This window comes from Pristiophorus japonicus, chromosome 15 (assembly GCF_044704955.1).
Source record: "Pristiophorus japonicus isolate sPriJap1 chromosome 15, sPriJap1.hap1, whole genome shotgun sequence".
NCBI lineage: Eukaryota > Metazoa > Chordata > Chondrichthyes > Pristiophoridae > Pristiophorus > Pristiophorus japonicus.
Window position 1 is genome coordinate 163,230,631 of NC_091991.1, and position 26,062 is coordinate 163,256,692.

The 26,062-nt window shown below is 43.5% G+C and overlaps 1 long non-coding RNA gene across 1 annotated transcript in view; it reads right to left on the reverse strand.

The window, feature by feature from the left end:
* The window catches only part of LOC139280507 (uncharacterized), a 105,753-nt gene that overhangs the window by 60,641 nt on the left and 19,050 nt on the right, over positions 1-26,062 (reverse strand). The window contains exons 3-4 of the long non-coding RNA XR_011596712.1: positions 14,011-14,337; positions 10,527-10,861 (exon numbers count right to left, since the gene is read on the reverse strand). This is a non-coding gene — a long non-coding RNA (uncharacterized lncRNA). The remainder of the gene's footprint in view (positions 1-10,526; positions 10,862-14,010; positions 14,338-26,062) is intronic.

Here is a 26,062-nt window from a genome sequence, read left to right on the forward strand (position 1 = left end):
GCACTTTTGGAGTGGAGTCACTGTTGTAATGTAGGAAACGCGGCAGACAATTTGCGCAGAACAAGCTCTCACAAACAGCAATGTGATAATGACCAGATAATCTGTTTTTTTTAATGTTGATTGAGGGATAAATATTGGCCCCAAGACACCGGGGATAACTCCCCTGTTTTTCTTCAAAATTGTGCCATGGGATCCCTTGTGTCCACTTGAGAGAGCAGACGGGGCCTCGGTTTAACTTCACACCCAAAAGACAGCACCTCCGACAATACAGCACTCTCTCAGTACTGCTTACTGGAGTGTCAGGCTAGATTTATGTGCTCAAGTCCCTGGAGTGGGACTTAATTATTCCTGTTACATATTATACACAGATGGAATTGAGTCCCTGGAGTGGGACTTGAGCCCCAACTTTCTGACTCAGAGGTAAGAGTGCTACCCACTGAGCCAAGCCTGACACATAAGCAAACAAGCACAGAAGACAGGTACTAAGGGGTTGCATAAGGGTGATTCTTAATTATTCCTGTTACATATTATACACAGATGGAATTGAGTTATTGGATTTTTCTTTTTGTTCTAGATTTAGTGTTGGTGTTGTTATTTGTAGTGATGTGAGGGCAAGACTCTTAAGGCTGGACTGAAGGAAGGCAATGGGATGGTGGTAGTAAGGACGGTGGTGATGGAGGATTGCGGGATTGTTGGTGTATGGGGAATGTGAGGGATGGTTCATGGGACGTACTCTTGGATGAGCTGCTCTCTAAGAGCTCTGATAGCTAGGGGCACTGGTGGTCGATACTACTCCTCCTCCTGATTCTGCTGCACTTGTTACTGAGCAGGTGGAGGTAAGGGCTGGTCCCACACGATGGCAGCGCTATGCAGCCTGTTGGAAGCGCGAGTTACTGAGGAGCATGATCACGTGGCGAGTCAGATGCTGGGGCAGATCAATTTCTCAAGAAGGTCCTAAAATTCGTGCAGGATCCTTATTTAAATGCTTCAATTAGCATTTTACATACTCCCTGGATGCCTGTGGAGGAACCCAATCCAAAATGGTGGGCGTCACACTTCCAGCAAGGAACGGGTGTGCGCACGGCTGCCCGCCATATTGGATTCCTAGCTGCCCATTTTACACCTGTAAAACTGGCACAGTGCCAATGAATTTCTAGGCGGTTACATTTTGCATGAGCTGGGAGTGCTTGATGCGGACATTGATTAAAAAGTTGAGAATGTTTTATTTCCCAAGCATTGAGGAAATGGTGAGCATTACTCATCTTAATGAGAACAAAGCCCTGTCCCAAACCAAATCAAAGTGAATCAGTGCATTGAAAACTAAATGGCTAATTGTTTCAACTTCAATTGCAGAGTACCTGCATTAGATATTCTATGAATCTCTTTTCATTTGCTAGATTCTAAATGTAAAAAACAGTTCTGTGTACTGTGATAAAATGCTGAACTTCAGAAATGATCTAGTCTGATTTTTAACAAAGCTCTTCTCCCTTGATGGCTAAACCACTTTCCAGGAAGACAAGCCCTTGAGCGACTGGAAAGTTTCATAAATACAGAAACACTTATCTCAATATCCAATTCTCCCGATAGATGCCAACTTAGATCTTTTTTTTCCAAAGTACTGACTGGTTTTGATTTTCTTAAATGTTTCAAAACGTTTTGACTTGGTTAGAACAAATTTTTATCTGATTACGCCGCAGGATGTTTTTCTATACTGAAGGCGCTATATAAATGCACGTTGTTCGAAATGTTAGGACCAAGCAGTTACTGAAAGAACCAACCCAATTAAATTGACTATCAGTTAATCCGTTGACCGCTAACTCCCCAATTACTGCTAAGCTTTTGTTCAATGTTTATGTATGTCTAACTCGCACCGTCATCATCATCATCATCATAGGCAGTCCCTCGGAATCGAGGAAGACTTGCTTCCACTCCTGAAGTGAGTTCTTTGGTGGCTGAACAGTCCAATACGAGAGCCACAGACTCTGTCACAGGTGGGACAGATAGTCATTGAGGGGAGGGGTGGGTGGGACTGGTTTGCCGCACGCTCTTTCTGCTGCTTGCGCTTAATTTCTGCATGCTCTCGGCGTTGAGACTCGAGGTGCTCAGCGCCCTCCCGGATGCATTTCCTCTACTTAGGGTGGTCTTGGGCCAGGGATTCCCAGGTGTCAGTGGGGATGTCGCACTTTATCAAGGAGGCTTTGAGGGTGTCCTTGTAGCGTTTCCGCTGCCCACCTTTGGCTCGTTTGCTGTGAAGGAACTCCGAGTAGAGCACTTGCTTTGGGAGTCTCAGGTCTGGCATGCAGACTATGTGGCCTTCCCAGCGGAGCTGATCGATTGTGGTCAGTGCTTCAATGCTGGGGATGTTGGCCTGAATGAGGACGCTGATATTAATGCGCCTATCCTCCCAGGGGATTTGTAGGATCTTGCGGAGACATCGTTGGTGATATTTCTCCAGCAACTTGAGATGTCTACTGCACATGGTCCATGTCTCTGAGCCATACAGGAGGGCAGGTATTACCACGGCCCTGTAGACCATGAGCTTGGTGACAGTTTTGAGGGACTGGTCTTCAAACACTCTTTTCCTCAGACGGCCGAAGGCTGCACTGGCGCACTGGAGGCGGTATTGGATCTCGTCGTCGATGCCTGCTCTTGTTGATAGGAGGCTCCCGAGATATGGGAAGTGGTCCATGGTGTCCAGGGCTGCGCCGTGGATCTTGATGAGTGGGGGGCAGTGCTGTGTGGTGAGGACAGGCTGGTGGAGAACCTTTGTCTTACGGATGCTTAGCGTAAGGCCCATGCTTTTGTACGCCTCAGTAAATACGTCGACTTTGTCCTGGAGTTCAGCCTCTGTATGCGCACAGATGCAGGCGTCGTCTGTGTACTGTAGCTTGACGACAAAGGTTGGGGTGGTCTTGGATCTGGCCTGGAGATGGCGCAGGTTGAACAGGTTCCCACTGGTTCCGTAGTTTAGTTCCACTCCAGCGGGGAGCTTGTTGACTGTGAGGTGGAGCATGGCGGCGAGGAAGATTGAGAAGAGGGTTGGGGCGATAACGCAGTCCTGTTTGACCCCGGTCCGGAAATGGATTGGGTCTATGGTGGATCCGTTGGTAAGAATCACAGCCTGTATGTCATCGTGGAGCAGGCAGAGGATGGTGACGAACTTTTGGGGGCATCCGAAACGGAGGACGATCCATAGATCCTCGCAGTTGACAGTGTCAAAGGCCTTTGTAAGGTCGAAGAAGGCCATGTATAAGGGCTGACGCTGTGCCCTACATTTTTCCTGTAGCTGTCGCGCTGCAAAAATCATGTCCGTTGTGCCCCATGGGAGACAAAATCCGCACTCTGACTCTGGGAGGAGCTCCTCGGCCATGGGAAGAAGACGGTTGAGGAGGACTTTAGCGATGACTTTCCCAGTGGCTGATAGCTGCTCACCCATCACCCCTGTGCTCGCTGACCTACATTGGCTTCCGGTTAAGCAACGCCTTGATTTAAAAATGATCATCCTTGTTTTCAAATCCCTCCATTGCCTCGTCCCTCCCTATCTCTGTCATCTCCTCCAGTTCCACAAACCCCGAAATGTCTGCGCTTCTCTAATTCTGCCCTCTTGAGCATCCCTGATTATAATCACTCCACCATTGGTGGCCGTACCTTCTATTGCCTAGGCCCTAAGCCCTGGAATTTCCTGCCTAAACCTCTGTTTCTGTACACCTTTTTCCTCCTTCAAGACGCTTTTTAATTCTACTAATCCTGCGTTAATTTCTACTTATGGGGCTCGGTGTGAATTTTTTAAATCTCATAATTCTCCTGTGAAGCGCCTTGCGACGTTTCACTACGTTAAAGGTGCTATATAAATACAAGTTGTTGTTGTTGTCATCCAAAATTGTGTTTAAACATAACATTTAGCATTTTGATGCTATATAAATGCAGAAATTAATTTAAATTTACAGTGAGTTTCTATTAAAAGATCAATACTTGTGCAATGAAAGTATGTCCACTGCATTCATGTACCACAGAGCTATTTTCCTACTGTCAACTGCCCCGGTTAAACTTGAAGCAGTCAAGGAGGTCCAACAGAGGCAGGATCAGTCCAAGTCACAATGGATTTATGAAAGGGAAATTATGATTGACAAATCTTCTAAAATTTTTTGAGGATGTAACGAGTAGAATGGACAAGTGAGAACCAGTGGATGTGGTGTATTTGGATTTTCAAAAGGCTTTTGACAAGTCCCACACAAGAGATTGGTGTGCAAAATTAAAGCACATGGTATTGGGGGTAATGTACTGACATGGATAGAGAACTGGTTGGCAAACAGGAAGCAGAGAGTCGGGATAAACAGGTCCTTTTCAGAATGGCAGGCAGTGACTAGTGGGGTGCCGCAGGGCTCAGTGCTGGGACCCCAGCTATTTACAATATACATCAATGATTTAGATGAAGGAATTGAGTGTAATATCTCCAAGTTTGCAGATGACACTAAGCTGGGTGGCGGTGTGAGCTGTGAGGAGGATGCTAAGAGGCTGCAGGGTGACTTGGACAGGTTAGGTAAATGGACAAATGCATGGCAGATGCAGTATAATGTGGATAAATGTGAGGTTATCCACTTTGGTGGCAAAAACACGAAGACAGGATATTATCTGAATGGTGGCAGATTAGGAAAAGGGGAGATGTAACGAGACCTGGGTGTCATGGTACATCATTGAAAGCTGACATGCAGGTACAGCAGCTAGTGAAGAAGGCAAATGGTATGTTGGCCTTCATAGCTAGAGGATTTGAGTATTGAAGCAGGGAGGTCTTACTGCAGTTGTACAGGGCCTTGGTGAGGCCTCACCTGGAATATTGTGTTCAGTTTTGGTCTCCTAATCTGAGGAAGGACGTTCTTGCTATTGAGGGAGTGCAGCGAAGGTTCACCAGACTGATTCCCGGGATGTCAGGACTGACATATGAGGAGAGACTGGATCGACTGGGCCTGTATTCACTGGAGTTTAGAAGGATGAGAGGGGATCTCATAGAAACATATAAAATTCTGATGGGACTGGACAGGTTAGATGCAGGAAGAATGTTCCCGATGTTGGGGAAGTCCAGAACCAGGGGACACAGTCTAAGGATAAGGGGTAAGCAATTTAGGATCGAGATGAGGAGAAACTTCTTCACTTAGAGAGTTGTTAACCTGTGGAATTCCCTGCCGCAGAGAGTTGTTGATGCCAGTTCATTGGATATATTCAAGAGGGAGTTAGATATGGCCCTTACGGCTAAAGGGCTCAAGGGGTATGGAGAGAAAGCATTGAAGAGGTACTGAAGGAATGATCAGCCATGATCTTATTGAATGGTGGTGCAGGCTCGAAGGGCCGAATGGCTTACTCCTGCACCTATATTCTATGTTTCTATGTAACAGAGCACCAAGAAAGGCAAGTTTCCCAAATTCTTGTACCATAGAATGATGTAAACAGATCAATCAGGCAGAGGTGTAAAGTGCTAGCGTAGGCAGGAAGGGAAAAGAAGTTTAAGATTTTCCAGACAATCCCAGAATCAATAATGAAGGATAAGGTAGCAGAGCATCAAAATATAATCTAACTGGAAAGAATCAGCTCGGAAGCCATGTCAGGAAATTTGTTTGATAAAAATCTTTTTAAAAAGATGAGAATGTAGAGATGATATATGTGAATTTTACTCTAGCTTTTGATTAAGTACCTCATTAAAAAATTAGTTCAGAAATTAATAGACTTGGTATTGGTGGCAATGTGCTGAGATGGATTGAATTGTGGCTGCGTGAGAGGAGCCAAAGAGTCTGCAATTCTCTATTATTCATTCTTGGGATGTGAGTATTGCTGGCAAGTTGCCCTGAGAAAGTGGTGGTAACTGAGTGGCTTTGTAAGCCACTTCAGAGGGCAGTTAAGAGTCAACCACATTGGTGTGAGACTACAATCACATATAGACTAGATGGGGTAAGGACATTAGTGAACAAATTGCTTTTCTTGTATGACAATACCATAGCTTCATGGTCACATTTACTGGTACCAGGTTTTTAATTTCCACATTTTTAAAACTGAATTCAAATTCTCAAACTGCCATGGGCAATTGCATTTCTTTGGAAAGCTAGTCCAGCAACATAGCCACTACGCTGCTGTACCTGCATGAATGGGATATTTTCTGGATGGAGATGTGTGATGAATGCAGTCCTGCAGGGCTCGGTATTGGGATGGGTACTCTTCAACACTTTGTACAAATGAGCTGGAAGACATAGCCAGTAGCTGCATTTCAAAGTTTGTAGCTGTCACCAAACTGGGGAGAGTTGGGGGCAGAATGGGGGAAAGCTGCAGGAAAACTTACACTGAGTTCTGACAAAGGGTCAGAAGACCTTCAACGGTAACCTTTTTACACATACATGTACACACTATTGGATCTCACTATTGTTCACCCAGATATTGAGCAAAAAGGATGCACTCTGATTGTAAAGAATGCAAGGTCCACTTAAGGGAGCATCCAGTGATGCTGAACCTGAGAAAATATCCACCATAAAAAACCACGATGCTTATTGTTACACTCATAATAAATGGTCAGACTGAGCAAGTGTGACCTTAGCTCCTTTATTAAGGTTCCAGAGTGCAGGTACCTCGTGGGTGGCCTGCTTATATACTGTGCTCCCAAGGGATGCTGGGATCCCTTGGGACTCCAACAGGTAGGCCTTCTGGTGGTCAGGTGTGATGCAGGTTACATGGGGTTAAATACATAACACTTATTTTTATGGAAAGAAAAGAAAAACAATACTATTTCCTGTTTAAAAAAAAAATCAAACTGACTTCAAAGGACCTCTTCAGTAAAGGAACATGCTAAATCCAAACGTTGCCTTTGTTTTTATGTATACTTTGCCTCATGTGTCCCTTAGAATGCTGTATATTTGCACCAATAAGCATATTATATTATCACATCATTTGTTTATTGCTATACAGATGAACACTGCAGGTGACAAATTAACAGATTTAGTTAAGGTTTTGCTTTTAGGATTTAGTTTCCTGGGGGACATTCTAGAAAATTCATTGAGACCTTAATTAAGGGTAGGGTTGGATATCTACAACAACAACTTACATTTATAAAACACCTTCAACATAGAAAAACCTCCTCAAATGCTTCGCAGAGGCAAGAGAATGGACATTGAGCCATAGAAAGAAAGATTAGAAATGACGACCAAAATCAGGTTTAAGAAGTGTCTTAATGGTGAAGAGGGAAGTGGCGTGTCAGAGGGGTTTAGAGAGGGTCCTCCAGAGAATGGGATCTAGGTGACGGAAGACACAGCCGACAAAGGTGGGCTGAAGGATGGTGAGGTGGGTTGCACAAGAGGCCGGAATCATGGAGAGAGTTTGGGCAGAGGTGAAAGAGGTGACTGAGAGGAACAAGGCCATGGAAGGATTTGAATGCAAGGGTAAGAATTTTAAATTTGAGGGATTAGGGCACAGGGACCAATATAAGACAGCAAGGAGTTGAATGCAGGATAGGATTTTGGAGTTTTGAATGAATTGAAGTTTGTGGGGGATGAGTGGCCAGCCAGGAGAGCACTGGAGGAATGGAGTACGGCGGTGACCAATGTATATATAAGTGTTTCAGTGGAAGATGGGCAGATACGGACAATGTTGCGGAGGTGGAAATAGGTGGTCTATGTGATGAAGATACCAGAGTGGTCACACTTGGAGTACTTTGTGCAGCTTTGGTCTCCATATTATAAAAAAGGATATAGAGCAATTGGAGAAAGTGCAAAAAGAATTCACAAAGATGATATCAGAACTGAGAGGTTATTACTATCAGCAAAGACTGAACAGGCTGGAGCTCTTTCCTCTAGAAAAGAAAAAAAAGAGCAGTGACCTAATAGAGGTCTTTAAGATAATAAAAACATAGAAACATAGAAAATAGGAGCAGTAGTAGGCCATTCGGCCCTTCGAGCCTCAATATGATCATGGCTGATCCTCTATCTCAACATCATATTCCTACTTTCTCCCCCTACCCCTTGATGCCTTTTGTGTTTAGAAATCTATCTATCTCCTTCTTAAATATATTCAGTGACTTGGCCTCCACAGCCTTCTTTGGTAGAGAATTCCACAGGTTCACCACCCTCTGAGGGAAGAAATTTCTCCTCATCTCATCAAAGGTTTGATAGGGTAGAGATGGAACAAATGTTTCCATTTGTGGGGGAGACCAAAACTAGAGGCCATAAATATAAGAAAGTCACTAAAATCCAATAGGGAATTCTGGAAAAACATATTTACCCAAAGAATGGAAAGAATGTGGAACAAGTAGTTGAGGCAAATAGCATAGATGCATTAAGGAAAGCTAGATAAGCACATGAGGGAGAAAGGAATAGAAGGGTGTGCTGATAGGGTTAGATGAAGAGGGGTGGGAGGAGGCTTGTGCGGAGCATAAAGGCTGGCATAGATCAGTTGGGCCGAATGGCCTGTTCCTGTGCTATAGACTCGATGTAATTTGATGCAAGTTTAGTCTGGGGTCAAACAACACATTGAGGTTGTAAATAATGTGTTTCTCGCCCAACAGATGATGCCTGACCCCTGAGTATTTCCAGCATTATCCATTTTTATTTCAGATTTCCAGCATCTGCAGTATTTTGCTTTTCTAAGTAATCTGGTTCAGCCTGAGAGAGGAGATGGGGTTGGTGGCCAGAGTATGCGGAAGGGGTGGGGGTGAAATAGCTACTCAGTAACTGAATAAGAAATCGGTTGAAACTAGATTTTCTAGAAGTTTTATTTAGCGAAAAAGCAGTAAAGTTTCGGGTAAATGATAAAATTGAAATAGTCTCGAGTTTGTGTGTGGTCGTGTGTGTTTGTTCTTTTGAAAGGTTTTTTAGCTGCATTTTTAGCTGTGGAATTTAATAGTCTAACTTTTGGACCACAAAACACGACAAGAACATATGGGTTTAATGCACTCAGTCAATGACCCTCCAATTGGATTGATGGAGGGTCAAAGTAGCTGGCCTGGTATAAAAATACAAATAAAGTTGTGATCATATGGTAACCAAGGAAGGACGGAGTCCAGGAAAGTTGCAGAATTAAGTGGACAATCTGTTACAGTTTGTTATTTTAACAAAACTTACAGAAAACTTTACAAACTTTATGCTTCTCCAGCTGAACTATTGGACTTACTCTGAATTTACAGTTGTTTGATGTTTTTTAAAAAGCTACACATGTATTGACAACAGTTAAATAGATGAGATTGGACTCTCAAAAAAAAACAACAATCATAAATTCTTCATAATACAGCAGATCTAAATTGGGTAAGACAGAGCCTTGTCATCAGTCCTTCCCAAGTACATCTGCCTGCCATATATTTCTGCTCTACAGTCTGCACATGCTCCAAAACTGCATTTAACATTTATTACATCTGGGACTGATATCACGGTAGATAAAATAAATGAAAATCAAACTACTTTAGACGAGAGAAAGAAAAGAATAAACAAAATGTCATAAGCTGTGAAGTCGCTATAGTTATATAAAAAGGTAGCCTGAGAAAATCTAAGAAATATATGAATTTAGCACTATCATTCTTTACAATTTCTAAATTTTACTTTCTTATTAACTGGACCTATTTGTATAGTTTAATCAAAGGTTAATCTCTTCTTGGCCTGACATCCAGACAGAATAATAAAAAACATAAAAGATAAACTTGATACCTTGGCTTAGTATCTGCAGAATATAAATGATTGGACTCCACCTAAGAGGGTATATGGTGAATCATTGTTTCTGCTTTGGAAACACTCGGTATATATTCAGAATCCGGTGGATCTCTTACTTTGTTTCCTCAAATATTATGTAGTATAACAAGAGGATGTGGCTAGAAATGATTGTTTAAACAATTGCTTTTATTCCATAATTGAGAGTCAGCCAGTGGTTCAGCAGGTAGCACCCTCGTCTCTGAGTCAGAAGGTTGTGGGTTTAAGTTCCACTCCAGAGACTTGAGCACAAAAAATCTAGGCTGAGACTTGAGTGCTGCACTGTTTTGGTGCCATCTTTTGGGTAAGACATTACACCAAGGCCCCCTCTGCTCTCTCAGGTGGATGTAAAAGATCCCAGGGCACTATTTCGAAGAAGAGCAGGGGAGTTATCCACGGTGTCCTGGGCCAATGTTTATCCCTCAAACAACATCACTAAAACAGAATATCTGGGGCTAGACTTTCCCGAGAGCCCCTCAACGCCCAATTGCCATCCAGAAAAACCGCTAACGTTTTGTAAGTAACGCTGTCAAAAATGTCCATTTTTACGTTAAAAATAAACGCCCGGTGAGAAAATGGTTCTTTCACCATTATTCGCGGCAGTTTTCCCGGTGGTTAAGGGGAAACTAAGTAAAACGGGCGTTTAAAAAAACATTTAGTCCGAGGCTGCAGTTGGGGGGGGGGGGGGGGGGTGCGGGAAACTTAAAAAAAAAATTTAAACGAAAAAAAATTACAAATTAAAAAACATTCCCAAGACACTTTGAAACCTAATCGCCAAATAAAGAACCTTTAACTTACATTTCTTTGCAGAGTACTCACCTACCGCCCTGTTTAAGCAGCTTTCATGGGACAGTTCCCTCAGCGATCTGAACGGGTTTCCGTTGAGGTCAAACTTATGCCCTTCTGATTTTCTCGGTAGTGCACATCGGCGGTTTGGTCCGGCGGGCGTTTCGAGATTTGGGTGATACCATTGAAAAACTAAGGGGGAAACTTTCGCCAGGCGGAAAAACAGCTGCACCGCCAAGAAAATCACCGAAAACCCGCCGAAAATGGAAGGAAAGTTTAGCCCCTGGTCATTATCTGGATAATCAATGCTTTTTACTTCCTGGTTTGCCATAACTTCACCGCCGACCACAAATTCTGGGCCACAATGTCTGAAGGAGAGAGAAGGAGAAAATTGAAAAGAAAAATTTGTTATACAGTCTACTGATAATTCAAAGTGATTGTTGGACTAAAAATTTAATTATTAGATCATTTGAATTAAGTATCTTTGAAATGTAGAATATATTAGTTGTTTGCCAGTTTTTCATGGCAAGGAAGGCAAGTAGTTTTCATGTACACTCAAATGAAATATGAAGAAACAAATTACTTATCCAGGAAGAAAATTCCATTGTGCCCAGATCAACATGTCATTTGGTCAACAGAGAACACAACATTTTAAGAAATTTGTTCTTTTTTATCAGGGTTCAGCTGTAAGTGTCTCAAAGCAAAAATGGAAAGAAATACAACCATAATTTTAAGATGTGTACATGCAGATTTAATTTAATAACTTGGAATGAAAACCCTCAGTTTTGATTCGTGACACATGCTAGGAGAGTTTGCCAGTTGTGTGTTTCTCACAATGTACTCATTCCCACCAGTTCCGTGCTGTGACTCACATCATTGCATACAAAAGATAGATGGGACGTTGAACCTTTTGGTCACTGTGATCTCCTGGAGCTTGTTTTGATTCCCTCTAAGGTCAGAGAGGACCTTAGAGGGAATCCCTAAATTTGTCTAGGGTTTAAAAAAAAAATCTTGTTTTGCCTCTCCCAGGAAATTACATGACTAAAAATGGGAGGTACACTATGAATTATGATGTATCTTGACTATTTCGGATCCAAAACCTGGCTGCCCGTGTCCTAACTCGCACCAAGTCCCACCCACCCATCACCCCTGTGCTCGCTGACCTCCATTGGCTCCCGGTTCAGCAACACCTCGATTTCAAAATTATCATCCTTATTTACAAATCCCTCCATGGCCTCTCCCCTCCCTATCCCTGTAATCTCCTTCAGCCTCACAACCCCCCGAGATATCTGCACTCCTCTAATTCTGCCCTCATGAACATCCCTGATTATAATCACTCAGCCATAGATGGCCGTGCCTTCAGCTGCCTGGGCTCTAAGCTTTGGAATTTCCTCCCTAAACCTCTCCACCTCTCTTTCCTCCTTTTAAGACGCTCTTTAAAACCTACCTGTTTGACCAAGCTTTTAGTCACCTGCCGGAATTTCTTCCTATATGGCTTGGTGTCAAATTTTTGTCTTATAACACTCCTGCGAAGCGCCTTTGGACGTTTTACTACATTAAAGGCGCTATATAAATACAAGTTGTTATTGTTATAGGCTTGATGGACCAGCCTATTTTTTCCTGTCATGTATGTTTGTATGAGATATTAGTTCAGCTCAACACTATGGGTATTCAGGGTAAATCTTGAGTGTAGATAAGAAACTTGCCAGCTGGTAAAAAAAAACAGTTTGAGGCATTAGATTGACTTGAAGAGAAGGACTGAGTGTGATATCATGGGACTACTGTTGTTTCTAATTTACAACAAAATGATCAAATTTGCAGATGGTGCTAAACTAGGAGAGCAGAGGAAGGAGCTCAAATAACGGAATGAGCTGGGGCAAATATGTAAGTGGGCAGAACAATGGCAGATAGATCTTTATACAGATGAGTGTAATGTACTGCACATTGTAGACAGCAGGCATACTCCATGAATGGTGTTGAAGCAACTAAGGATGAAGTGGGAAAGAGATGTAGGAGTCTTTGTAGACTTGATGCTCAACATATCCAACCAATGAAGAGCAGCAAGCAACGAAAACATTAGAATGTTGAACTATCCAGTCAAAATAGTAGAGCACAAGTCAGAGGATGTCAAGATCGAACTATACAGTGCGCTAGTCAGACCTCGAGTACCATGTCCAGATCTAGTCACCAAGACACAAGGGAGACATTCAAGCATTGGAGGCAAAGCAGAGAAGAGGCACGAGGAAGAAGGTGTCTGAGAGCTGAGCTAATAGAGGTATATAAGATAGTAAACAGTATGGAAAAGGTAAAATGGATAATGACTTTAGATTAAATTGCGAGAGTAGATTAAGGCCCGCAGGTTCAAACCAGTAAAAGACAAATATAGGACCGCCATCAATTTTTCACATAAAAATGTAACAAGTACTTGGAATGGACTCTCAGGCAGAATGGTGAAGGAGGGAACTCTGTAATCATTTAAGAACCCATTGAATGGGATAATGAGGGTCTTTAGTGTCATTCTGGATGGATGACCAAGTGGTCTTCCTCATTCATAATTACCTTGTGACCTTGTGCTGTCTTTTCCCTGTTTTGCAACTTCTAATTCTTGAGATACTCAGAGTGTCATTTTTTAAGGCCTTGAGCCACTTGTCTGAGTAAAACAACCTGAGCATATTTTGGGAAGGGTGGATTTCTGTAGGGCCCAGAGGAGCAGAAGTGCTTCTCTGGATACCAGAAAACTAGAGTGATCCGCTGCCAGCCTGTTCTCCCCCCAATCCCTGTGATCTGGTCAATGCACCAACACATCAAACCTGCCGGCCAGCTCCAACCAGCAGTCAGCTGATATTTGGCCTTCCAAAATTGGCATGCACAGAGGAGGCCAGAACCTGAAAGTGGCTCGGACCTTCTGACAGTGCCTTTGGGCAGGCACATTGCTGACATTTTTAGGCCAAAGTTAAAAATTACCCCTGGAGTCTCAGAAAATTCTGCCCACTATATTCTCATTTTTCTTCCTCTCCCTGGCTCTCCATCCCTGAACAGGCAGGTAATTTACTCCTAGGACTCTGCCAATGACCTGCAGAATTTATCTAATGTGTGATGCATAATTGGTTCAAGCCTGCATTCTAATCTGCTATGCTACAGCACAACAGAATTCAAATGTACTTTGCCACCACGCTACCTGTATAGCCACTGTTTATAAAATCGTACCTGATATCTGAAGTGTTGACAAAAGATGCTACTAGTCTTTCCTTAATAGCTATGGTTTCAACAGCATTAAGGGATACTCCATTCAATTAAGACTGCAAAATAGTGCTACTACAAGAGGAAATATTAATTTATGAGGTGTTTAACAAATTCTGATAATATTGCAATTATAGTATGCCTCTGATTAATCTGAATGTGCTTAACATTTAAAAAAACCAATACTCATAAGCACCTGATTCAGCTTTGAATGCTAATTGCATGTTAAAGTTATAATTTATCCATAATTGTTTTGCATCTAATTACATCCACTTACCACAGAGAATGGCTGGCTTGACAAGAGATTTTGGGGCCAACTTTGGTGCTTACTGATGGTCCGCCGAGTTCCTGGTAGTATCGCGACGGTCTGTCGTTTTTCACCGTCGGAAGACCGCCAAGACACAAGGCCTCAACTTTGGTCATTTTCTTTTCGGCGGTCTGTCGACGTTGTGCGAGCGTTGCACAGCGAGCGATCTGGCAGAGTGGAGTGCAGCCGGAGAAAGGCTTTCCTTGATCGACGGCATTGCGGTGCACTGCGTATGCGCGAATTTTTCTTTTTCTTGTAGAGTTGTATTTCGCTGCGATTTCGGGGGTCAAGGATCATCTGGGCATGCGCAGAGAGTGGCAGTGAGGAGAGACAGTGAGAAGGAGCAGTGAGGCTGCTGCTTTGGTTGGTAATATAATCATAATAATTCAGCAGGCTAATAATAATACTATAAATCATCAAAACACTAATTAATATCAAAATGTAACCCGTGAAGAAAATGTTTATGCGCTGGAATAGTGAGAAGGATGGAAGGTTGAGGACTCCAGCCTTCAATGACACAGAGCTACCTGCCCTGCTGGAAAACATAACGCAGAGCTACTCTGATTTAACAAAAGATGGCCGTGGAAGGCCGCTTCCAAAGGTCTACAATAAAATATGGGACAAGATCGGGGAGGCTGTCTCCTCAACAAGCACAATGGTACTGAGTGGAGAGCGCTGCCGTAAGGGATGGAACAACCTGGTGAGGGTTGCAAGAGTAATGATTTTATTTATGGAGCCCACATGTGCCATGTACCATGTCTCTGTCTCTGTCTGTGTCTCTGTCTGTGTGTGTGTGTGGTGTTAAATGGATTGAAGATATTTACTTTGATTTACTTTCATCTATGCAGAAGAAGAAATCTGCCCCGTCACTCGTGGGGGATACCAACTGCGCCACCACACACATTGGAGCTGAGCCACCAACCACACAGGATGGTCAGTTCAATACAATCCCCAGCCTGTGTTGCGAACGTATAATGTATTGTAATGTTGGCCTCATGTATTGCCATCTAACTTGATTGAACTGTAATGTTGAGCTCATGTGATGTACTGCAATGTTGGTGGATGTATTGTCTGTCTGTGATATGTAATGCAGTAATTTAAGTAAGACTGCGCTATGTGACTGTACACCACCCTGAGCCCTCCCCTGGTGCCAAGCACTAATCTACTGTTTTGTACTTCCAGAGTCGGAGGAGTCAGACCATCCCTGTACACACAGCACAGAAGACCAACCCACTGCCTCCTCCTCTGGCATCACCCACCTGCTTTGCGACCTCACCCCTCACAGAGATGATGAAGACGAAGAGGGAGAGGAACAGCACATCTTCCTCCAGCCAATGGAGGTGGAAATTGATCTGGTGCCATAGTAGGACAGACCAAAGGCACCTGCCCAGCTGCAACATTGTCCAGCACCGAAGCTGTCTTCCTCGGATTCCCCAATTGCTCCGAGGATTCTGCGGGAATGAGCAGTGTGCAGCAGCCAGGCACCCCCAGAGTTACAGCGCCTTTATCGCAGCGACGCAGGTTGTTGCAGCAACGGTCCAGTGGTGCTGCCAGTCAGACATGCGCATACCAGGACATGGTGCATCTGTCACAGGACAGCGTGGACTTAGATTGAGAGCTGCTCACGTCCATGGCTACCATAGCCGCAAACATCGCGGCGCTCAACCAACGACAGTCCGAGGACATGTCACTTCTCATCACTGTGATGGAGCGAAACACCAACTCCGCCGTTGTCATTCAGCAATCGATTGGACCAGAATATGGCACGGAACCCCACGATGTCATAGTGGTCGGGTCTATAGCACCAAAGGGTGGGGAGCTGTCAGTAGCTCCCTGCCCTGAAGCCGTGCCTTCCACACCAGGAGCTTCTGCTGAGCTCGCATTCATTGCACCTGCAACGTCTCGCCCCAAACAACTGCAACAGCAGTCGGGGTGCATCGGTGGATGCCGTCTTGGTGCCACCATGGGGAGGTCCGTGGGCAGGGGCACTGGCAAGGGGAGGGGCGAGGATAAAAAAGGTGGGACAGTATGCGGTCAGGGCTGCAGTCTTGGACAGTGATGTTTTCATGTACACTTAATTGTAAAGCTGCTTTGGAAAATATTATTGAAAGTTATAAAAAGTTAAATGTTTATTGAAAGTTGTTAAAGTTATTTAAAGTTGTAACAGTTTTTCAAAAAGTAGTTAACTTCAAGTTTTAAGTTGTAACAGTTTTTCAAAGTAACATTTTACAAAGCTTTAAAATGCTTCTATATTTTTCCTATTTCTACATAAACGTTCCAATTGAATTTAATCACTCTTGTACAGTGTTAAACCTTTGGGGTAGGGGTAGCAGTCAGCAGGGTCCAACACACTGTCCAGAATAAATTGAAGCGCAGCTCTCCACATTCAAGCAAAGCGTTCATTTATGAACTGTTGGCGTAGCAATCTTGCGATGGCATACTCTCCTCAAGGCCTACGCAGTGGTGGGGGTGGGGGTGCCGTGGCTTCATCGCCAAGCTCCTTCTCATCCTCCACCCTCCCCTCCCCATCTTCCTCTTCTTCCTCCTCCGTCCACTGCATTCTCTCCTCCGGTGGTCTCGCAGTCCCTCTGCCAATTCCTGTCCCCGCATGATGGCTACTTTAGGCAACATGCAGCACATCACTGTGAACTGAGCAACCTGCTCAGAGTGGTATTGCAGCCTGCTTCCCGAGTGGTCCAAGCATCGAAAGCGCTGCTTCAACACTCCAATTGTCCTTTCAATAATATTACGTGTGGCTACATGGCTCTTGTGTAGCGTTGCTCGGCTTGTGTCTGAGGGTTCCGGAGGGGTGTCATTAGTCAGGTGGCGAGGCCGTACCCTTTGTCCTGCCAGCAGCCAGCATTTTCCTTTTGGCTGAAACTTCAACAGGTCGGACACACTGCTCTCCCTTAAGATATGAGCATCATGGATGCTCCCTGAAAAGTTGGCATTTACTGCCATGATGCGCTGTAAGTGGTCGCAGACCAGCTGCACATTGAGGGAGTGGAATCCCTTACGGTTTCGGTATGCCTCTGCCTCCTGTAACAGTGCTCTCAGTGCAATGTCGGTACAGTCTCTAACACTCTGAATCTTTGGGAAGCCAGCGATGTGTGCAAAACCAATGTCCTCTCACTCTGTACCTCCGCGGTCAATGGAAACTTTATAAAATCCATTCTGCATGCATGCAGTGCATCGCTTACCTGATGAATGTTGGTATGTGCAGTGTGCTGGGATATGCAGCAAATGTCCGCAGCTGATGACTGAAAAGAGCCGGATGCATAAAAGCAAAGTGCCGCAGTAAGTTTCTCCTCCACAGAGAGTGCAGTAATGTTGGAAGTGCTGGGCTGCAGGTCTGCCTTAATGAGCTGGCAAATCTCATTTAGGACCTCTTTTTTTTAAAAGCGCAATCTTTTAACACACTTGCTCGGTCAGGTCCAAATATGAGCGCTTAACACTGAAATTCCTTGGTGGGTAAGGCCTGCTCCTCCTCATTCTCCGATCTAGTACATTACCCTGATCATTTTCTTCAATTAACATATCCTGCATTAGAAACCTTGTAAGCAATGCAGGTTGAGATTATGCAGGCCCCATTGTAATCGACAGGGATTTCCTCCAATATACTCAAATCAACCAATGTACTCCAAAAGGCCTTCTTTGTTTTAAACTGACTATTTAAAGCCACTTATTCTAACCTCAGTGTTCTCCTTCAAATGGTGTTGCTTCTCTCAGATGTTCCCGATTTTTCACGATGTCTCCCGATTTTTAAATTAACAAACTAACCTATACTTTGCCTCAAAAAAGCTGCTTTGCTTTAAAATTGAGTTTTTTCCTGTACATACAACTGCAGTGCTGTGCTCCAATGCTCCTGCTTATCTGCAAATGCTGCTGCTTGTCCCGATGTCCAAATGAACGCACCACGCACTCTGCCCACTTTCCTAAGCATAACTGCCCATTTTCCAGAACGGTATGCTTCAGGGTGGTACATCGGCGGTGAGTCACCAATGTTGGAGTTTCTGGCGGTATGTCGGGTCTTCAATGTCGGCGGACAGTGTGCATACCGATTGGTGGTATGTCATTCACCAAAGTTGCGCTGTGACAGTATATCGGCGGTATGCAGCTGTTTTCCACCAAACTTGCAATTCTCGGCGGTAGGCGAGCATTCTGTGGACAGTATGTCCACCAAAGTCGGCCCCTATTATAAGACTTTCTGGTATTTGACTGATAGCTTTTATATTAAATTTATTAATTGTATGTATTACCAGAATACTGATTTTATGTAATAAGTATGGTTCCATGAGGTTAATAATAAGGTACAGAAGAACCCACTATTGCCCAGTCTATGGCCACTTCTCACCTATTACCACTTGTGTCAATTCTTTCCAGTCACTCTTCATTATCGCTATTCACATCTTCCAAAGTTACTGTCGATTCCATCTTTAATGTCACATAGTTATACTTCATTTTCCTGGATGCTCTTTATCATCATTGTCTGGACATGTCAGTCAGTTGTCAGTGTCCATAGCTACCATTAAATGAGAAGTAAAGCAAAGAGCAGCAGCAGCGAATACTGTGAAAAGGGACCATCATATTTTAGATTTATCGTATTACTTATTAGACTAATATTCAATGTTTTGTGGGGAAAGATGATCATATTGGAGTAAAATTCTGTTGTAACAAAAGTGACTGTAACCAGGGTCTATTATATTTTGCTGCGACGGTGAAAAAGGCAAACACGGTACTGAGTTGAGTTAGCAGAGGAAAAGAATACCAATCAAAAAAGATGATATTGGTATTGTATTGGTTAACCCCTCCTGGAGTACTGTGTACAGTACTGGTACCACAAGAGAGAAAGTATATCTATATAGTCAGTTATTGAAGGGCATTAAGAAGACAAAAAGAAAATGAAACAGCTCAATTAGACAGTGAAAATACATTAGAAAGAGAGGGATAAAACCTGCAAGATGGATGGGTAAAACCGATAGGATAACTGAGGAGACAGTTTAGATCTGATTAATAAAGTATGTTAATACAAAGTACTGAAAAGCTACCCTCGAGCCCTAGTCCTTTCAAATTGCCACCCGATCTTCAACCTCCCTTTCCTCTGCAAAATCCTTGAATGTGTTGTTGCCTCCCAAATCTGTGCCCAGCTTCCCTGCAGCTCCATGCTTAAATCTTTTCAATTTGGGTTTTGCCCTGCCACAGCACTGAAACAACCTTAATCAAAGTCACAAATGACACCCTCTGTGCCTGTGCCTATGGTGCAAGTTTCCTCCTCAACCTCCGTACAGCCTTTGCGAAGGTTTCCCACTCCATTCTCCTCCAAAGCCTCTTCTCCGTTGTGCAGCTCGTGTGACAGGCCTCGCTTGCTTCCACTTTTACCTATTCAATTGCAGCCAGAGAATTATCAGCAAAGACTTCTCTTCCCAGCCAGCACTATTACCTCTGGAGTCATCCAAGGATCTATCCTTGGCCCTTTCCTCCTCCTCATCTACATGCTGCCTTGGCGACATATTCCGTTGACATCTACAAGATGCACTGCAGCTACTCGCCAAGGCTTCTTTGGCAGCACCTCCAAAACCCACGACCTCTATCACCTAGAAGGACAAGGGCAGCAGGCACATGGGAACACCACCACCTCCAAGCACCCCTCCAAGTCACACACCATCCTGACTTGGAAATATGTCGCCGATCCTTCATCGTCGCACGGTCAAAATCCTGGAGCTCTCTCCCTAACAGCACTGTGGGAGCACTTTCACCACACGGACTGCAGCGGTTCAACAAGGCAGCTCGCCACCACCTTCTCAAGGGCAATTAGGGATGGGCAATAAATGCTGTCCTTGCCAGCAACGTCCGCATCCATGAACGAATAAAAAAAAATTTTGTCAGCTTCAACGCATAAGCTGATGATACCCAACTCTATGTCTCCAACACCTCTCCAGATTCCTGCTCTGCCTCTCCATTGTCAACCTGCTCATACAACATCCAGTCTTGGATAAACCATCATTTCTTCTAGTTAAAGATTGGGAAACCATCCTCTTTGGCCCTGTTGCAAACTCTGATAGGCCAGTGAAGCAAATAGTATAAATGCGTTAAAACAATATCTAGTTCTGTTTGTAGACAAAGAGCTGATTGAGCGAGAAGGCAGAAGTGGCGGGGGGCGGGTGAAACTAACCACAAAGGGGTGGTTATTTTGGGCCAAATGGCCTTCTCCTGTTCCTGAAATTTCTTATGTTCCTATTCATACATGGTTTGGTTTGGGTGTCCTGCATCTGTTGATTTCTCCCTCTCTGATATCTGTAATGGATAGAACATGACACTAAGTTCTGGATGCAACAAGAACCCATTCCAAATCTGCCTTTATTTTACCTTTGTTTGAAAAACTGATGAGGTGGAACATATTGCAGGCAGTGGGGGGAGAGGGATAGTACCACTAAAATAATTCCTAAAAATATAATTTTGTTTGATGTGCCCTAATGGAGATTCGTAGATGGTATCACTTGCAGGCAGCCAGCTTGATGTGTGATGGCATCCCTCAGATGCAACACTGGCACCCTCTACACCTTACCTGTGTTGTAGGTCTGTCCGTTAAGTGCCTCTTGAAGGAGTACTGAGATTTTTTAAAATTCATTCTTTGGCAAGGCCGGCATTTATTGCCCATCCCTAGTTGCCCTTGAGAAGGTGGTGGTGAGCAGCCTTCTTGAACCGCTGCAGTCCATGTGGTGAAGGTTCTCCCACAGTGCTGTTAGGTAGGATGTTCCAGGATTCTGACCCAGCGACGATGAAGGAATGAGGAGATATGTCCATGTCAAAATGATCCGTAGAACTAAAAAAGACGCTGATCTGAGATTTTCTTATGAACCTTATGGGGAGGAATATTTAGCATTACATAAGTTCCTTTCCAAACCATTTAAATCTGTGTTAAACTTCATATTTCATGTTTGTTTGATTTATAAAGCATAACAGAGCTAGCAAACATAATCAGACTGCTTGCCTGGGCACATGAAAATGTCATCTACGGTAGGTGGCTAGTGTGTAGATGTTTGCAAAGAGTTGCTGATAATTATTCAGTTTTTTATCCTTTTTGTAATCATCATAAGATGGGCCAGTAGCCATAAGATGCTGACCCCCATGTAGATTCAACACAAGTAGGTCCCACACCAGGGAGAATGCATGTAACAGCTCAATTCAGTGTCAAGAGTGTGAGTTAGGATTTAGTATGAGGTAGGACAGATTTGAAGATACTACAGTCTGGTCCAATTAAGATCAGTTTACTTTTACTCCAATGTCGTCTACTGTCTGCTTAACACTGTTGCTATACCTAACATTCACTTACTGCTACATCATTTAGCAGAAATATTGTTTTCTTGTGCCCCTTAGCTTGAAGCCAACAAAAGCTTCTCGCAATGAATTTTCAGTGCAATGCTAATAATTTACTGGGCCACTGCGTTCTCAGGGGAAGAAGTCTTGTTTGACAAAGTTGCTGTATTCAAGACAATCAGAAGTCCATAGGTCTTTAAGTGACAAGCGACCGGCATTGTGTCTTGTCGTTAAACTTGAAATCATTCCAATTCCAGTTGTACCAGAAACACTCACCATCATTACTGCTGCGTGCCCACAAAAGGTTTTCGTCGTATGGCACTGCAGGCTATCAGCCTATGTATGAGAGGGTGACACAACCATTATTGTAGTGGGTATGCACCACAAAAGCCTGACACAGTGCATGTAACTCATGTGAAGTTTGCAGAGCTAAATGTGGAGCTGGGTTTTAAGAGGGGATGCACAGAAGATGCTTGAATGAAAACATGCAACTCGAATTAATAGTTATTGCTACTCTTTATTTTTATGGTGGACAGCTTTGTGAGTTTGGCCAAGATTTAAATCCGTAACAATATAACAATGGTTTGCAGTAAATTGGCATCATTTTATAGCAGTAGTAAGTCGGGAGTGACTTAGGTTAAGAAACAGAGAGAGAAAGATAAAAAGATAAAATAAATAAGAAAGAAAGAAAGAGAAAATAAATAAGAAAGAAAGAAAATCAATCAAATTTGCACAGAGCAAGGTCTCACAAACAGCAATGTGATAATGACCAGATAATCTGTTTTAGTGATGTTGGTTGATGGATATATATTGGCCAAGGGAGAACTCCTGTTAGCCCTCATGTTCCTTAAAGAGGCACAGCTACACCGTACAAAAATAACACCCTGTGCATTACTGTCCTTATCAATCAACATTTCACCTACTTGCCATAAGCAACACCATGAGACATCTGGCAGTACATAAAACATATTATAATGGGCTAGAAATTCATTTTTTGGTGCAAACAGTATTTTTTTGGCCAAAAATACCGCTTTGGCTTCGCTACCACTATGAGGCCTAAAATTCAAGCTTCAATTTGTGCAGCGGTAAAAATCGGCGTTGCGTGACGATTCGTGACGCAAACCACGAATTCTCTGCAACTTTACTCCGAGGCCGATACCACTGCGAGAGAGGCCTTGGGAGGGCGGAAAACACCAAAAAATAAATTGCAAAAACAAAAAATAAAACATCACAAAACATTAACAAGATCCATAAAATAAAAACTTTAACTTACCTTTTTTGCAGGTCTTCATATTTACCACTGATCCAAGGGCTGCAACACAGCTTTTTACCTGCCGGTATTTTTCGCCCTAAATTCTGGTGCGCGCCGAGCCAAATTTTTGACGAAAGCAATATTTCGAGTCTTGCATGGCGGCGGTCCACTCCCCAGCAGTACTTAAAACCGCCACCGCAAGATGTCTCTGAATTTCCCACCGACCGGTTTTTCACAAAAAAATGGCAAAAAATTGCCAAAAATAACAGTCGCCCTAGAGACTGTAGATGCAGCTTCTATCTGCTGAGGATTACCTATGTAACAGAGAACCGTGGGTTTAAAGTATAATTATACACTAAAGGTGTGTAACAAAACACAGATGGAATTTTGAAATGATCTGGTTGTAATAAAATGTAACTATTCCATCCAATCATCACCCAGCAGTACTGACTTGACATTTGTAATCTCAAAACCCATTATAAAATGAGATGGCAGTGCAGGAATTGGAAGCTTTAGCGTTTACATAGGATTACGTAGAATATACGACACCGAAACAGGCTATTCGGCCCAACCAGTCCATGCCGGCATGAGGGAGCACTGGTCTTAAAGTGGACTTCTACCTGTGAGCCTATCCTGCCACTATACCCAAAGGAGCACCGGTTAATTACACATTAAAGCACGTGAATGTGCAATCTTCATGCTTGCCCTAACTCTGACATCGATAAAAAATAGGTGAGGGAAATGCCAAAATGTAAGTTGGTTTAAAGTCACTATAAAAAAATGGATTGATTTTTATTCCACTGCTTCATACTTAGAATAGGAGAATCATAAAGCATTTGTTACACCACAAAAACTACAGGAGTTTATTGACCTGCGGATTGTGTAAATTAGTCTTCTATTTGAGTAAATATAACGTTAATGCGGATCTCTAATATCAGGGTCAATAACATTGCACAGACGGGACACTGTACTTGTGATGAACCTCAATGTACCGCAATCCTCCCAAACATGTTGTGCGTATTTATACGACTTTTCCCCCATCACTAAAGTTTTGAAAGTCTTCACAGAGTTAAAATATCTGATGACTTTTCCACTGGTGAGCTGGGGCAGTTTCAATCGGGCAAGAAGGGCCTCTCCTAACCATAATGTATCTTTGTCATACAGGTGAAGCTTACATAATCATAGCACCAACATTGTGAAATGGGTGATGCTCTGCTCTGCATCTCTCTGAGTGTACGATAGACGCACATCTAAGCTCTGGACAGCTAAGATTTATTTCATGCTACAATATTGACTTCAGTTACTACAAAATCATTAAAACTGTGGTAACGTGTAAGTAATATATCAAAGAGGAGCCATCCATTCATTTGCTGGGTGAAAAGTGCTAACCGTGATAGACTATGTTCCCATGTGTGCACTTTCTTTATACTCATTCTTACTGTTATAGTTCTGTATATACATAAAAGTCAGTGCTTAACATTTATATAACTACTGTTTTGCTCTGTGAACACTGATACAAATCCCACAACCTTTAATGGGATACGTAACAGCAGTGTAAATAACAATGATGAACTTATGGGGGTAGAGTTTCCGCTCAGTTGCGCTGGTTTTTCAGCGCAATTCACCCGAAATCGCCATAACACGTGCAAAAGATCGCGGAATTTTAAGCGCAAATTACGTTCAGTACAAATCGAGTTTCGCCGATCTTTTGCGCTAGTTTGAAAAACATTGTGCTGGAAGCCGGCCCCACCCAGAAAACTGGCCACACCTCCAGGGTGAATTAATCACCATGGCGAGTTCCCGTTAATTGTGCTCGTTTGCAGATCTATGATGATGCTCTAAACATTAAGCTGGATCTTTGGATGCAAGGACAGTAATAGATATGTTTTAAAAGCTTTTGAATGTAATTTTTTTAATTTATTAACAAACTGCTGTACCCCAGTATAATTAGAAAATGTTTATGTATAATTGTTAAGTCATTTTCAGGTTACTCACAGGTGGTGGATTGCCACTATGGCCAGAAATTTATCCTAAAAGAAACGGGTGGGTTTTGAGCGTGGTGGCAGTTAAAGTGTGAAAAATCTGATCCCGTCTCCAGCCTGCCCACTTCCAGGGAGGCGGAATGGGGGCGGGATTTGGGACGGGCAACCAAACCGCTCCCAGGGGGGCGGTACGTCAATTTAAATATTGTAATGAGGCTGCAAGCCTCTTTTTTCACCTCCATTTTGTTTTTAACTGCATGTGGTCGGGATAAATGGGTCCCAGTCGGGATTAACGGATCCTTTTCAGAATGGCAGGCAGTGACTAGTGGGGTGCCGCAGGGCTCAGTGCTGGGAACCCAGCTCTTTACAATATACATTAACGATTTGGATGAAGGAATAGAGTGTAATATCTCCAAGTTTGCGGATGACACTAAACTGGGTGGCGGTGTGAGCTGTGAGGAGGATGCTAAGAGGGTGCAGGGTGACTTGGACAGATTCGGTGAGTGGGCAAATACATGGCAGATGCAGTATAATGTGGATAAATGTGTGGTTATCCATTTTGGGGCAAAAACACGAAGGCAGAATATTATCTGAATGGCGGCAGACTAGGAAAAGGGGAGGTGCAACGAGACCTGGGTGTCATGGTTCATCAGTCACTGAAAGTGGGCACGCAGGTACAGCAGGCGGTGAAGAAGGCAAATAGTATGTTGGCCTTCATAGCTAGGGGATTTGAATATAGGAGCAGGGAGGTCTTACTGCAGTTGTACAGGGCCTTAGTGAGACCTCACCTAGAATATTGTGTTCAGTTTTGGTCTCCTAGTCTGAGGATTGATGTTCTTGCTATTGAGGGAGTGCAGCGAAGGTTCACCAGACTGATTCCAGGGATGGCTGGGCTGTCATATGAGGAGAGACTGGATCAACTGGGCCTTTATTCACTGGCATTTAGAAGGATGAGGGGGGATCTCATAGAAACATATAAGATTCTGACGGGACTGGACAGGTTAGATGCGGGAAGAATGTTCCCGATGTTGGGGAAGTTCAGAACCAGGGAACATAGTCTTAGGATAAGGGGTAGGCCATTTAAGACTGAGATGAGGAGAAACTTCTTCACTCAGAGAGTTGTTGACCTGTGGAATTCCCTGCCGCAGAGAATTGTTGATGCCAGTTCATTGGATATATTCAAGAGGGAGTTAGATGTGGCCCTTATGGTTAAGGGAATCAAGGGGTATGGAGAGAAAGCAGGAAAGGGGTACTGAAGGAATGATCAGCCATGATCTTATTGAATGGTAGTGCAGGCTCGAAGGGCCGAATGGCCTACTCCTGCTCCTACTTTCTATGTTTCTATGTTTCACACAATTCGTGAAACCCGTCAGTTAAACCAAGGCGGGGGGGCACTGGAGGATCCAGGAGGTAAGTGGCTTTAAACCTACCTCCTGGATCCGGTGTCACTTCATACCCACCCCTCGTGTTC